The sequence below is a fragment of the Rhinopithecus bieti genome, unplaced genomic scaffold (genome assembly GCF_001698545.2).
Source record: "Rhinopithecus bieti isolate Rb0 unplaced genomic scaffold, ASM169854v2 scaffold_1014, whole genome shotgun sequence".
NCBI classification, from domain to species: Eukaryota; Metazoa; Chordata; class Mammalia; order Primates; family Cercopithecidae; genus Rhinopithecus; species Rhinopithecus bieti.
The window spans coordinates 259,319-273,524 of NW_016803499.1; the positions used below are offsets into that span (position 1 = coordinate 259,319).

The 14,206-nt window shown below is 47.4% G+C and overlaps 1 long non-coding RNA gene across 1 annotated transcript in view; it reads right to left on the minus strand.

Annotated features, from left to right (window-relative positions):
• The window catches only part of LOC108538155 (uncharacterized), a 72,287-nt gene extending 69,068 nt beyond the window's left edge, over nt 1-3,219 (minus strand). Inside the window, exon 1 of the long non-coding RNA XR_001888007.1 lies at nt 3,075-3,219. This is a non-coding gene — a long non-coding RNA (uncharacterized LOC108538155). The remainder of the gene's footprint in view (nt 1-3,074) is intronic.
• Nucleotides 3,220-14,206: the final 10,987 nt, after the last annotated feature.

Genomic DNA, 14,206 nt, shown 5'->3' on the forward strand with positions numbered 1-14,206 from the left:
CCCATGCAGGAGAGCCCCACGCGCTGAGAGGAAGAACTCAACAGAACTGCTGATACCCCAGATGTGGCCCACTCCACGCAAACCAAACACGCGGGTCTACCCTGGACCCAGCTCCGTTCAGGAAGTCACAGAATTAAATGGTGATTTTACTCTGTGATTTCTCACCATAAAGCCTCTATTAAAACAATGTTGCATGGTTAGTTTAAAACATTTCTGTGGGTAAAAAAAAAAAAACCTTGTAGCCCCCAGGCCAGATTATCTGTGGATACCACTAAAGTCCCATGTACAGCCCAAATGGCTCTTATCTGCCCTTGGCAGGACCTCATCTGGCCCCATTCTGAGGTCCTCTCATTCCTCTAACATCCTCCCGGAGGTCACAGAGAAGCCTCTCATCTGCCTTGATAGCTGTATGGCCCGTGACCTGCACTTGGGTGGGGCTTTGTTCCAGGCATGAACTGCTCTCCTTTCAGACTCTACTCTCTAAGAAAACAACCAGGTAAGGAAGGACTGCCCTCGTCCCAACCCACGTGGCCTGTGGCCCTCGGATCACAACATAGCTGCTACTGCCCACATATGTGTGCTTGATGGGGCCACTCAGTCCCTGCACTAAACTCAAGGCTGCCACCTGCTCTGTATCGCTTCACTGCTCCAGAATTCTCTCCAAGTCCACTCTGCCTCTTTAGACAGCGGCCCTGGCCCCATTGCTCCCCACTCCCTGACACCTGCGTCTGTCTTCCCCTCCACTTGACTTGCCGGACACACCACTGCTCGGGGCCCCCAGTTGCTGTGGTCTGCGTACCTCCTTTTCCACCACAAGGATGCTTGAGGCCCTCATGGAGGAGCTTTTAGAGTTTTGCTTTTTGGTTTTTTGAGACAGAGTCTTGCTCTGTCGCCCAGGCTGGAGTGAAGTGGTGCGATCTCGGGTCACTGCAGCCCCCACCTCCTAGGTTCAAGTGATTTTCCTGCCTCAGCCTCCTGAGTAGCTGGGATACAGGCGGGCGCCAGCACGCCCAGCTAATTTTTGCATTTTTAGTAGAGACGGGGTTTCGCCATGTTGCCCAGGCTGGTCTCAAACTTCTGACCTCAGATGATCCACCCGCCTCGGTCTCCCAAAGTGCTGGGATTACAGGCGTGAGGCACTGCGCCCAGCTGAAGCTTTTAGTTTTTGCAAAACTCTGTCATCCCGAGAGTGTGCACACACCTAAAGGGGCACTGGCTCTGAAGGGACTCTCACAGCAGGTGCGGCTCCCTCATCCCGCAGGCCCTGCTGTCAGAGAGCCGCTCCTCCCTGCTGGCTCCTCTCCTACGGTCCCATATGGTGACTGCCTTAATGTCCCCTGACGCCCCCACAAAGACACAATGGAAAGGTCTCCCCGACCCTGGTTCTAACTGACTCACTCGATGAGTTTGAGATATTGGAGCAGAGATGACCACAAAGTTAATGCAAGCTGACAGTGTGATGTAACCACTGAAAACGCGATTGCTGCCCTAAGCTGAAAACCCTTGCGTACGGCACCCGGATGGAGAGAAGGAAAAATCCCATGCAGTGCACTGCCCGTGCCCGTGCCCACTGCAGGGCGCCACGCTGGGCTCTGGGAAATACACTGTTCAAGGACAATTTGACTATGATTCGTCTAGAAGGAGGTAACTCAATGGTGAGGAGCTAAAAGCAAGCCTGTTTCATGAGGGACTGAAGGAACTTGGCATGTTGAGAATGTGGAAATGAAGAGGAAGCATGATTCGGCTCTCAAAGAGGAGAGGGTGCCAAGCCTGTGAAAGATCACCTGGTTCTGTGTGGCTCAAATGGGAAACCGGGCCAAATATCTAGACGTCACCAGAAAGTTGAAATTCAACATATTAGCAATGTTTTCTGTTCCCTCTCCATCCTTCTCATCTTTACCTAACCCCACTGGTTTTCATTCTTTTTCTTTCTAGCAATAAAGCTGCCCAACAAGGGACTCTGTGGCTTGGAAGGTGGTGACCTCCCTCTAACTAGGACTGTTCAGGCAGGGGTGGACAGCATTCTGGAAGGGCATTCAGGAAAATACCAGCTTAAATGAGGCAGGATCCTGGACTGGAAAACCTGTAACATTTGCTCAAGAGCCCAGATTCCAGGACCTGAAGTGTGACTCAGAGCAGCGTCCCCAGGCTGGTGTGCAACGACACATTTCAGCATATGTCCTTTCCATGATCTATATGTATGTTCCTCACAGAAAAATTAGAGACACAGGAAAGAAAACGAACCACTATTAAATGTATTAGGAATGAATACAGTTAGTGGGAGACATACAGTGTATATGTGTATTTTCTCTTCATTTTTCATTTACTGTAAATTTTATTAATACAGTCTTCTGACCACCCCACCACCCGGGAGTTTCCTTTTGAATTTGTATCTATTGAAATGTATTGTGTTGAGTATTTTCTTCCAATGCAAGTATTCCTAGGACATTTCAAAGCAGAGACTGAGTACTCCACAGGCAGGAAGGCAGCATGGGGAATTTCCAAATAAAAATCAGTGTGAGAGGCTTCCTTCCACCAGGAGGTCTTGCATAGGAGACCAAGCAGGGAAGGGAGCCACAGACACCAGCCGTATGACTTTGCCCATCACCTGGTACTTGTGGCTCACCTTTAGTAGGTGACAGTAAATGAAATAGCTATTTTTCCATAAATCCAAAATCTTGAGCTGAAGATGGTGCAGGTTGGGGGTGCAGATCCACACGGACAGGAGAGAAAGGTGAGTTAGCTCTGAAGCGGTCACACGGCCTGACAGGCTGGACGAGGTGGACACTGAGATGTCCTTCCAGGCACCTGGGTACTCCTTGGGGCTAGAATGGGAAGCCCTGCTGGTATCTGCTCCCATCTCCTGGGCACGGGGGTGCGAACAGAGAGAAAGAAAGGTGCACAAAGCTCTATGTGGGCGGGCGCCAAAGAGAGAGAGAGAGACCCACACTTCAACCCTCCCCCATGCCTGCTCCCTCCACAGGAACTCAGAAGGCCAGCATCCTAAGGCCACATTACCAGGGGCCCTGTCAGCCACTGGGGTTCCCGAGGAAAAAGGATATGCAGAAACTCACTCTGAGGCCTTCGCTAAATCCTCAGACACAAAGAAAGCTAAACGAGAGACAAAGTTTGGCGGGAGGATCAGAGAAGCCCGGGCTCCGTGGCAGGTTTTCTCTTTCAGGCGATAGGCAGGCCCCGGGCCGGGCCCACCCAGTCCCTGTGGAATGTTCTGGGGGCTCTCTCTGGCACTGGCTTTCAACTCTGCGTCTGAAGTTAGTCTGAACAATGGAAACAATTCCTTTCCATGATTAAAATCTTCCACCCTCTAAAATTAGTCCCAGGAAATTAGAACACCAGTAATTGTAGGAGGCTACACAATCCTAGCAATTTAAAGTGGAGTCATTTACGGAAATCACCAAAGTCCTTAGAAGATACTTCCTCGGTAGTTTTTGTCCTATAACTTGAGGCCACTAAAGGGTCATCAAAGCTCAATGGCTCTCAGTCTCCCAGTTATTAAATCCATTCCAGTTAAGAGATAACATGGAATTGTTAGCAAAGGGAAATTGTGACATAGTGGCCTTCCCTCACACAAAGGGCGGTGGATTAATGTGTACCTTGTGTGTACGTGTGTGTGATTAGAGACTTAAGAATTCGAGATTTTGCCCTTTAAGTTTTCTTTGTCAATATTTTTTATTACAAATAGAAAAACTGGGATCAGATTTTCTCCTTTTCATACTGTCTTTGTTTAAAACCTAATCACAGGAGCACTTCATACAGCAACACACAAGCATAGGATCAATTCTAAAAGACTCATAATGCAGCCTTGCAAGGGAGCCTTGGCTTCACCAGCTCAGTAAACACTGGATCTGCATTTGGCTTGTATGCATTTTTCTCAAATGTGCTGTATTTTCTTATGTGTATCTTTTCTGACTTACCAAAAAAAAGAGGCCCGTGGAAAACTGCTGACAAGGGGCAGACGAATGAACCCTGAAACTACGTTTCCCATCACTAGAACCGGGAGCACTTTCACACTGTTTGTGGAGTTGAGGCCAGAAAAAAAGGCGACACATATTCGTAAGGAGTTCAACCTCAACTCCTTCCATAGAATTGCAGAAACACACTTCAGAACACCCTTCCATCTCTCCAGCGCCCTGCCACCTCCTCCTCATTCCCCTGTTTCCACCCTCACCAATGGTCTCACCTTCTCTTTAGAAGATGGTTGTTTCCAAAATGGCAGCTGCAGGACTGGAACCTACGCAGGGTTACCTCACCCAGCCCCAGCCTACCTTTCCAGGGCATCTCCTTTCACGCCCCGGTGGGGACCACATTGTTCAGTGACTCTAAAACACCCTCTGTGTCCTAAATGTATGCGTTCATCTATCCAACAAATATTACTGAACTTTTTTTCTTTTCTTTTTTTTTTCTTGAGACGGAGTCTCGCCCTGTTGCCCAGGCTGGAGTGCAGTGATGTGATCTCAGCTCACTGCAACCACCGCCTCCCGGATTCAAGTGATTCTCCTGCCTCAGGCTCCTGAGTAGCTGGGATTACAGGCATGCGCCACTATGTCCAGCTAAAAAAAAATTTTTTTTTTGTATCTTTAGTAGAGAGAGGGTTTCACCATGTTGGCCAAGCTGGTCTCGAATTCCTGACCTCGTGATCTGCCCGCATTGGCCTCCCAAAGTGCTGGGATTACAGGCATGAGCCAAGTCTTTGCCCTCCGAGAGCTAATGACCTAGAGGAAGGGACACGACCAGCCATCATATTACACAAGCAAGTATAAAATTACAAACTGTTCCTGGTACCAAAAGGAGAGTGACAAAATGCTGTGACAATCCATATAATTGAGTGCTTTTACTCAGTTTGAGTGGGCAGGGAGCACACATCTCAGGGATGTGTGGACAGCTAAGAAAGGCAGGCAAGCCAACAGTATCCCAGGCAGAGAGGATGGCTGCGGAGCCTCCCAGGACGTCCTTCCCAGGCATCGCGCCTGGAGAGCCCTGCTTCCCCCTGATGTACCATTTGAATGACACCCTTTAGGAAGTCTTCCTGGATTCTCTCAACCACCCCCTTCTTTCCTCCAGCCAATCACTCAATAAGTGTCTACGAAGCACCTGCTGTGTGTCAAGCACTGTGAGGACACCCGGTGCTGTGGGGAAGAAGACAAAGCCCTCGCCTGTTTGACAGTGGAGGTTGCAGTCTTACTCAGGTATGATGAGGCCAACTGCTCAGGAGACAACACCATTTGAGAGTGTGTTCCTCAGTTCCCAAGAGAAGAGGGCACTCCAAACCACACAGGGCACACGGGAACCACCGGCATCGGGAGCAGGAGGACGTGGTGGGGAGGAGGCATTACTGTGGTTTCCATAGAAAGGAACAGGTAGAGCAGGGTGGACAGGCTCAGGACCAGCTGGTTTGAATCATTTCAGCAGGCCCTGGCATAGGGCTGTTCCTAGTTGTCTGGTCCCTAACCTTGGGGTGATCAGGGGAATTCCAGTGGCCCAGAGGACGGGAGCCTGATGGAGGAGGTGCGGGGTGTGGGCTCTGCATTGGTTGGTTTGCATAAGAGGGTGTGCTTGCAGGCAAATGTTTTAACCCTACAGACCCTGGCTCACCCTGGGAGGGGCAGCCTCTCCAGGGTCCACAGGACCCAGATGTCAAAGCATCAGAAAAAAAAAGACACAGTTAATGCATTGCCCTTGAGGTTTAGCTGTTTACCAGGGGAGATGAGCACGAGCTGACCATGCAACACAGCTAAACACACAGCCGGGGCCCCGAGCCAGCCTCTGAAGGGATGGACTTCTCTGTGGAAGCTTCTCTCGAACCCTGAGGGGTGGACAGGAGTCAATCAGGCAAACAGGACATCTCGATGGAGGAAGCACAAAAAAGAGAGACAGAGGAGGAGGGGAACAATTCAGAAAATGAAAGTAGCTCAAAATTGCTCGGAAGCCCAAGCTTATGGGAAAAAGCACCAGTAAGAGAGAGGATGTCAGGACCAGACTGTGGAGGGTGGGGTTTGACCCAGAAGCTGGCTTTATCAAGAAGGCAAGAGGAGCCACAGAAGGGTTTGATGGAGGTAAGGGATGTACCTGGCTTTACATTTTGGATCGTTTGGAAGGGAATATGAGAATGTCATAAGCACATGTAACTCGCAAGGCCACTGCAACCATCCAGGGGAAGAGATAGTGGTGGTGGCAGAGATAGGGAATGAACAGATGTAAAGGATATGAGCAAAGAAAAATCATGGGATTTGCGAGGTCAGGTGAAGGGGCAGGGATGACCCCACCTCCCTGCGGGACCAGCCAGCAGAGCGTTCACTACCACGAGAGATGCCAAGGCGCCTGGCCCAGCAGACAGCAGGCAGCCTTTTAACTCAGATCCCAGAATGAGGGACTCATCCCTTATGGATTGAATTATTTTAGAAAATTTATGTTATACCATAAGTGTCCACGGCACGAGGATACTGTTTACCTCAGAACGTCATTGTAAGGACTGATTGAGATAATGGCTCTGAAAGTGCCAGCTCTGGGAAACACTGCTCATGTGTTTTCTCACTTTCTTGCTACCATTATTATTGTGCAGCCCAGGCCTCTCTCTGCCCAGGGCCAGGGCATCCACAGTTGCCCCATCTTAATGTCCTTCAGAGCAGCCACGGTACGCTTATGGTACGCAAAGGAACCAGCAGTCCTTGTGACCACAAACATCTCTTCTCCATCTCTTCCTTAGAAGCATTGCACAGCATTCAACAGAATTTATTCTGGACAGTATTTCACCCTACTAAAACATCATACTCTTCAGGATCCCAGGAATCTAGGTATAAATTCTGGCCAGAGAGATTTAAGTGCAAATGGATGGAACTTCCAGAAATGTCCCTTGAAAGGACAGGGTATGACATTTTTCACTACTTTATTCACACTTTTGATCAGAACTCAGATGAGATGGCTGGACTTCTTGCAGCCACTTTGGACTATGAGGAGGAGGTTTTTCACCAAGGCATCAGTCTGTATTCCATATGGCGATGGAGGCACTTCCAAGTCCTGGACTCCTTTGCTCTGAGCACACTTACCTGAGGAATAAACGTTTTCCTATCCTGTTTAACCTACTGTTTTTCAGGCCTTTGTAACTCACAGATAAATCTAATGTGAAGTGATACATCTGACATCCTAGCAAGCCATCAGCAGTTTTACCCTAATACAAAGAGTGTGAAGGAGTAAAATGGGTTATGTATTCATAAAGAATGTGATCATACAAGGTCAGGAGATAGAGACCATCCTGGCTCACACAGTGAAACCCCGTCTCTACTAAAAACACAAAAAACTAGCTGGGCGTGGTGGCAGCGCCTGTGGTCCCAGCTACTCGGGAGGCTGGGGCAGGAGAATGGCGTGAACCTGGGAGGCAGAGCTTGCAGTGAGCCGAGTTCGCGCCACTGCACTCCAGCCTGGGTGACAAAGCAAGAGTCCGTCTCAAAAAAAAAAAAAAAAAAATTTGATCATAGTCTCTATAAGTTTAAATGAGGGGAAAAATACCTGTCAAACCTTTAAACAATGCATTTCATTTACTTTGTCAGACTCTTCTAAGATTAAATTTAACATTTTCTCAGAAAACTCATACTGAAACGATCTCACTTTTGGTGTAAAAAAAAAAATCAATATCCACTTTTTTAAGCCTATCTTTACTACACGACTGGTTGTTGTAAAAAAAAAAATTCAGCTCCTATTCAAAGCATTTTAGAGCAAAGCTGCTCCAGAGAATTCTCAAAGAAACAGGAAAAACACTATGATTTCTCTGGATCTACTTGAAAGAAGTGGGTGACTTTCACTTGCCCTTTCTTCTCAAAACAAATTTTTGGACTAAGACAAAGTATGGAAAATTTCTATGAAGTATTTGATACCTCAGTGAATGAGAAAGCAAGCTACAAATGTAGCGCAAAGTGTACATTCAGACGTCAGGGATACAAGAGGTAATAAAAGTTTTTTTGTTTTTTGTTTTTAAAGGCAAGCGCGCACTTGGAACATTTAAATAAAACTTTAAAGACAGTGAGTAAGACATTGCCATTTTCTAACGAGAAATATTCATCTTCATCTACCTGTTATGAACTGAATTGCATCCTTCAAAATTCAAATGTTGAAGCCTTAACACCCAGTATATCAGAATAGAACTACTGTGTCAGGAGACAGGGCCTTCGAAGAGCTGATTAAGGTTAAATATGGTCCTTAGGACGGGCCCTAATCCAACATGACTGCTGTCCTTGTAAGAAGAGATTAGGGCACAGACACATATAGGATGACCACGTGAGGACACAGGGAGAAGACAGCCATCTACAAGCCAAGGAGAGAGGACACAGAAGAAATCAGCCCTACAGAGGCCTTGATCTCAGACTTCCAGCCTCCAGAACCAAGAGAAATAAATATTTCTTGCTTCAGCCTTCCAATCGGTGGTCCTTTGCTAGGCAGCTCCAGCAAACTAAGACACTACCTCATGCTGTTTCCCATCCTAGCTACAGTGGCAAAGCAACAATTTTTAACTCCATGCAGACAAGATTCTGAAGCAGAGATGAGAACAGCTGTTATCTTCAGCAGATGTTCTGCCATGACACTGTTCACTATGATTGGATGGCTCAGTTCTTCTCCCCTCTCCTCCAGTAATAGTCACCTGAGTCCTGCTTCACACAGAAAACTTGGAGTCATCAAACGGGAATTCCCATTGTCTCCACGCTGACAATTCCACTTAATCTGTCCCCCTTTCCAAGGCCTGTGCCTTGGAGTCTGGAACTCTTCATTGACTCTTCTGTGTCTTCCATGCTCACCCCATGGCTATCAAATGGTTCCTGGTTCCTCCTGCTCTGTAACACCCACGCTTCTTTACGGATCTTGGGAGCTGCCATTTTTGTTTCCCAGCTCCCTCTCACCTCTCAGCCTGCTCCAGCTTAGGCTCTGCCCTCATTGCATAACTTCACAACTCTTGCAGAGGTTACAAATAAGCTCCCCGTCGCTGAACCCAGGAGACTTGTCAGTCCCTTCCCAGCAGCATCCAATGCGCTTCACATCCAATGCTCTCTCCCCTTATTTTCTGGTTTCCCCATTCTCCCTGGCCTTTGCTTTTCTGAGTCATTTGCAAAGACATCATCTTCCACCTGGACATTTAATTCTGAAGTTCCTCAAAGGTTAACTCTCTACCTGGGCCCAAATTTCTAACTGTGCCATGATAAGTATACAGACCTGCAGTTCAACCCTTCCTCTGTCATTCATCAGGGAACCACACGGTAACCTCACAGGCTGAACCCCTGACTCCTCCTCTGGTCTCCAGCAACAACCCGGGTCCTCTCCCAGGCCTATCCGTCGTCTGAGGCAGTGCCATCTGCACTGTTTTTGTTATTCAGACAGAAAGCCAGGAGTTAGCCTCGGAACCTTCTTCCCCTCAGTCTCACCTCCAAACTATCACTAAGTCCATTTTTCCTCCTAAAAGTCTACTGATACCATTCAGTTTCTTTCAATGCCACAGGGGTCTTTCTCCTGGAACTCCTGGCTTCTCTAATACAGGCTATTATTCCAGCTCTCTCATCCTGCTCTCTCCCCAAGACAGAAATGCTTGAACTGCAGCTGCAATGTCACCCTCTCTTCCATCCATCCCCAACACCCTCCCTTCCCAATCTGCTCTCTGCTCCAGGAGTGAAGTCAAAATGCCTGGACTCACCCCTACAGGTGCCGCCCCGATAGCCCCAGCTCATCCCGACTCTTCCCATGGATGCTGGCAACTTGGGCCCAAAACATGGGAACTTTATTTTACTCTCACAACTCTAGTTATATTTTATCGATTTTAAAGAGCTCTTTATGTAGCAACGGTATTAATTTTCTGTTACAGATTTTGCAAATATTTCCCCGGATTTGGGCTTTTAGGACTGAAATCGCCATGTTCTCTATGCTCCTGCAGACGATGGCAAATAATACATCAGCAGTTACTTCTGATGCTGCGGCCACCTCAGCAGATGGAAGCACCTGGCCCGCCGCACCTGGCAAATCCACCTGGAACGGACCGTGCCTTGGAGAAAAGGGGAGAAGCTGCAGAATGACCCTCAAAGCCAGCAGCCTGATAAACTACATTTCAGAAACAACCAGTCTTCAGAGACAGGGAATAGCAGACACTCTTTGTGATGAACGCACTGAAATTTCAGGGAAGCCGCACTACAGGGTTTCTTAATTGAACTTTTGTGAATTTTATTCAAAGCAGACCATAACAATATGGTTCTTGATTGCCGTTATTTCTCTGCCTCGTGAGGAAGGTGGGCCTGGTGGAACTGGCTATTGTTCTGCATATCACATGCTTCCCCATTATTTCCCTTTCCACGTCCACACTGAAATTTGGTCCCAGCGAGCGGGCAGGTAAAGGGGACCCAATTTTCGAAGAAAATTAATGAAGGGAGAATGGATGGGCGAGCGGCTGCCCTTTCATCCCTGACGGCAGAGCAGGCTCAGGTACAGGTGGATGGGCTGCCAGGCATTGCGTTTAAATTCCTTTATCATCTCAGCCTTTTCTCCGAAGGCCTTCAAAGAGCTGAGCCCAGCTGCTCCCATCCCCTCGCCTGTGCCTCCTCTACTGATGACAGGACACAGAAAGCATCCCCAAACCTCGAGCCACAGAGGCAGACTGGGGCAGGTGCTGATGTCCTTGCAGCAAGTGAAATATTGTACTTACATTCAAAGACAGCCATCTTCACACCGGGTGCCTGGGATGATAGTCACACCAGACACTGCAGCTATCTTACACCACTCCATCTTTTCTGCTCAGCCAGTGTACTCATGGCTCATTGTTCAAGACACTCCCAAGTCAAACCAGCAAGCTGAATTTCACTGCTCTGAGTTTAAAATGTATTAACTGCTGTCGTGGTCTAATAGTAAGTATTGTATCGGCGGTAAGATCTCCCAGCAGGGGATAAGGGAAGCATACGTGGAGCTGGAAATACATGGATTCTGCTCTCCAAAAAACATGACGCCTGAAGAAGGGCCGTGGAGCTCTCGGGATGGCGCCTGCAGTTAATGAGCCTGACATTCTTTGCCTTCCATGACAGGACAGAGATTCCCTTCACAGTAAGACCAGGCAGTGTTGTCTCACGGCCATGCAGCAGCCTGAAAATCAACCAGAACTTGCAAGTGAACACACACTCTGCCTCTTAATACAGAGCAGTGACACTTTGTTACTCTGAGCCTCCTTTCCCTCTCTGTAAAATGAGAATAATTCTCACTTTTCCTGAACCGTATAGAAACTAGAAGAGGCAAAGCATGAAAAAGCAACTGGCATCCTGCAGACCAAACAGTAAGTTAAATTATGCTGTTAAGGAAATTGAAGATAAAATTCTAAACTTAGGTACCTTAAAGATATGATTTCACCAGAGTGAAATTTACTTCAGGGTTCCTAGAAACATTCATTCTTAAATTCATTTCCAAGTATTTTTGGAGCACTCACTATATGCCAAGTGCTGTTCTGGTACCTGGGGTATCCTAAGTGAAGTGTACCTGGGGTATCCTAAGTGGAGTGTACCTGGGGTACCCTAAGTGGAGTGCACCTGGAGTATCCTAAGTGGAGTGCTAGGAAGTGTTTAACAACAAAATGACCCTCTGAGAGGAGGCAATGAGCAAGCCCTGATTTGTAGCGTTTGCCAGTTACTGTGGTGTAAATTCTTCCACCACAGCCAATTTCCAACGACCTGTGAGATGCAGAGTAAGGAAGAGAATGTGCACCGTCAGCTCTGGCTCCAGCCCAAGCCCAGATGGCTTACATATAAATCAATAAATAAACCACCCCCAATCCCATCCACCCTCACAGACCTCCCTTTCTGACATTACCCCCTGCAGGTGAAACATGACCCAATACCTCTCCTTCACCAATCTCTTACAAGTGGGTTTTCAGAGATGTGGTGAACATGAAAGAAGTGATATAGATTTTAAACTATTCATATTATCATCACAATATTTTTTTTCCTTCCCAAAGCATCAACAAATAAAACATGGACTCCCGCCCAAACTTTACTTACATGCAAGGGACTAAAGCTTATTTAAAAACAAAAACCCAGCCCAACAAAATTGCACTCCTCCAAAACTGTAAATGACTTATTCTCTTTGCTTTGGTCTTACCCAGAGCAAAGGGGATCCTGCACAGAATGGAGGAGGATCCACCATGGTTTCTTCCTCTTGGGGACCACTGAACTGTAGAATAAGCTGTCCCCACTCAGTGCAGGCAGAGGCCAAGAGAGAATGTGAGCTTTGCAGGTGCTCTGCTTTTCTTGAGCCTTTGCAAACACATCCCACAATGTATAGGCCTTCAAGCATAATCTTCCCATTGTTAGGGTGTGTGGGGATGATAGAGAGTAAAAGGCAAAGGATGGTAAATTTGAGAATTCCCAGGGCACAGCTCTACAACTGTACTAAATATTTCCTGGACTTTCTTTTTTAATACAAAGCAGTAAAACTGGGGAGAAAATGAATAGGACAAACTTTTGCCAATTTGGGAATTTGCAGCTTTCTGTATTTGCCACTCTCCGCTTTACAAAACTAGGCCTGGTCCCCTGTGGCTAAAGACTGAAGGCAGTGCCTGGGCCATGCCAGGCCTCCTGTGTGTAGGAGCAAGCAGGCCTACAACCTCCTGCAAGACCTTTCTGGGCAAACACAGAGTGGGTCCCAAAGCAACCATTTTTTGACTAGTATTTTGCCATAATCCTCCTGTTTTACTTGGGCTTATAATTTTTTTTAAAAAAAATCTAACTTGATTATTGCATTCTATTCAACCTGCACTGAACTCCTTTCGTCACACCATGGTTTGTGGCGTCAGTCTGTGAACGTGCCAGTCACAGTGAGATGAAACACGCTGTGCCAGGTGCAGACTTGATGAGTAAACAAAGGAAAACCAGAAAACACAACACGCCTGTGTCTACTGCCACAGACCTGGGATAATCTAGCAGAGCCTCGATCACCCCCTTTTTCTCCCATGGTATCTTATGCTAACTGAAGACCAGCAGTAGGTAGCAGTAGCCTCTCAGCTGCGCTAGCAGACACCCATTGACCACATCCATTCTCTGGCAGTTTTGCGTGGTCAGTGAGAGCCTGAGGTGGTGGAGTCAGGCAGGCTGGACTCAAATTCTCACCCCTTATTGACTTGCTTTGAAACATTGGGCCAGTTCCTCGGTGTTTGGGTGAGGGAGAAGGGACAAAATGGAGGAAGGTGAACAAGAAGGCACCGCCCCTGTTGCTTCCGGGTTCTTCCTCACCAACTTTCCCGCGCGGCAAGAAAATGCAGCCCGCGCCGGGAAGATGCAGATCAACAGAGCATGCGCCAGGTGACGTCAATCCAAAGAGATCGAAACTTACCCAGCCACGCCTATGGAGACGCCCCTATCACGCCCTTATCCCGCCCACTGCCCGCCCCCTTCCGGTACCAATGCATAAAAGTCTGCGGGCGGGCAGGAGCCGGCGTGACTTCTTCGGCCCCCGCATTCGTGGACCGGGGAATCTCACCCGAGAGCACCAGCGCCACTTCCCTGTCCACCCCCACACCTGAGGACCAGGGAACCTCACCCCAGAGTGTGTGCATGTTTGCAATAAAGGGCTGCCGCTTTCTTATGTACTTTGGCCTCATGTTTAATTACTTAGCTCTCCTAAATTAAGTTGCATTAAATTAAATTAAGACACTCGGGAAGATTCAATAAATTGTTGTGTAAAGCGTATCATCCAGAATAGTGTCTGGCACTGAATGTGTATTACAGATATGTTAACTACTGTGGGGAAGGTTATGGAAGAGTTTGAAACGGGTCTACGGGATTTTTGGAGAGCCCTCAATGGAATGCTATTACAAGGATTATTTGATTCTACAGGGTGTGCACATTTGCTTGTTTGCTTTCCTTTGACTAGACTACCTTGTAACTCTGTAAAATGCAAGTTGATTTGTAGAACACTCTTAGTTATACAAACAATTCCTGCCTATAGACATACATACTGTGTCTCATCTCCTGGAAGCCAATTCAGTGTCACTCTGTGGATCTGGACCAGTTTTGCCAGCTTACATCCATTTGCAAATTCATGTCAGCAATCCTTGTCTGACTATAAGGAATATAGTTCTTCGAGTTCCCTTATGAACCAATGGTAATGTTATCATATTGGTTTCTTCATTAATTTACTCATTCAATGCAGTTTTTGACTTGTGCTGATTTTATATTTGCCT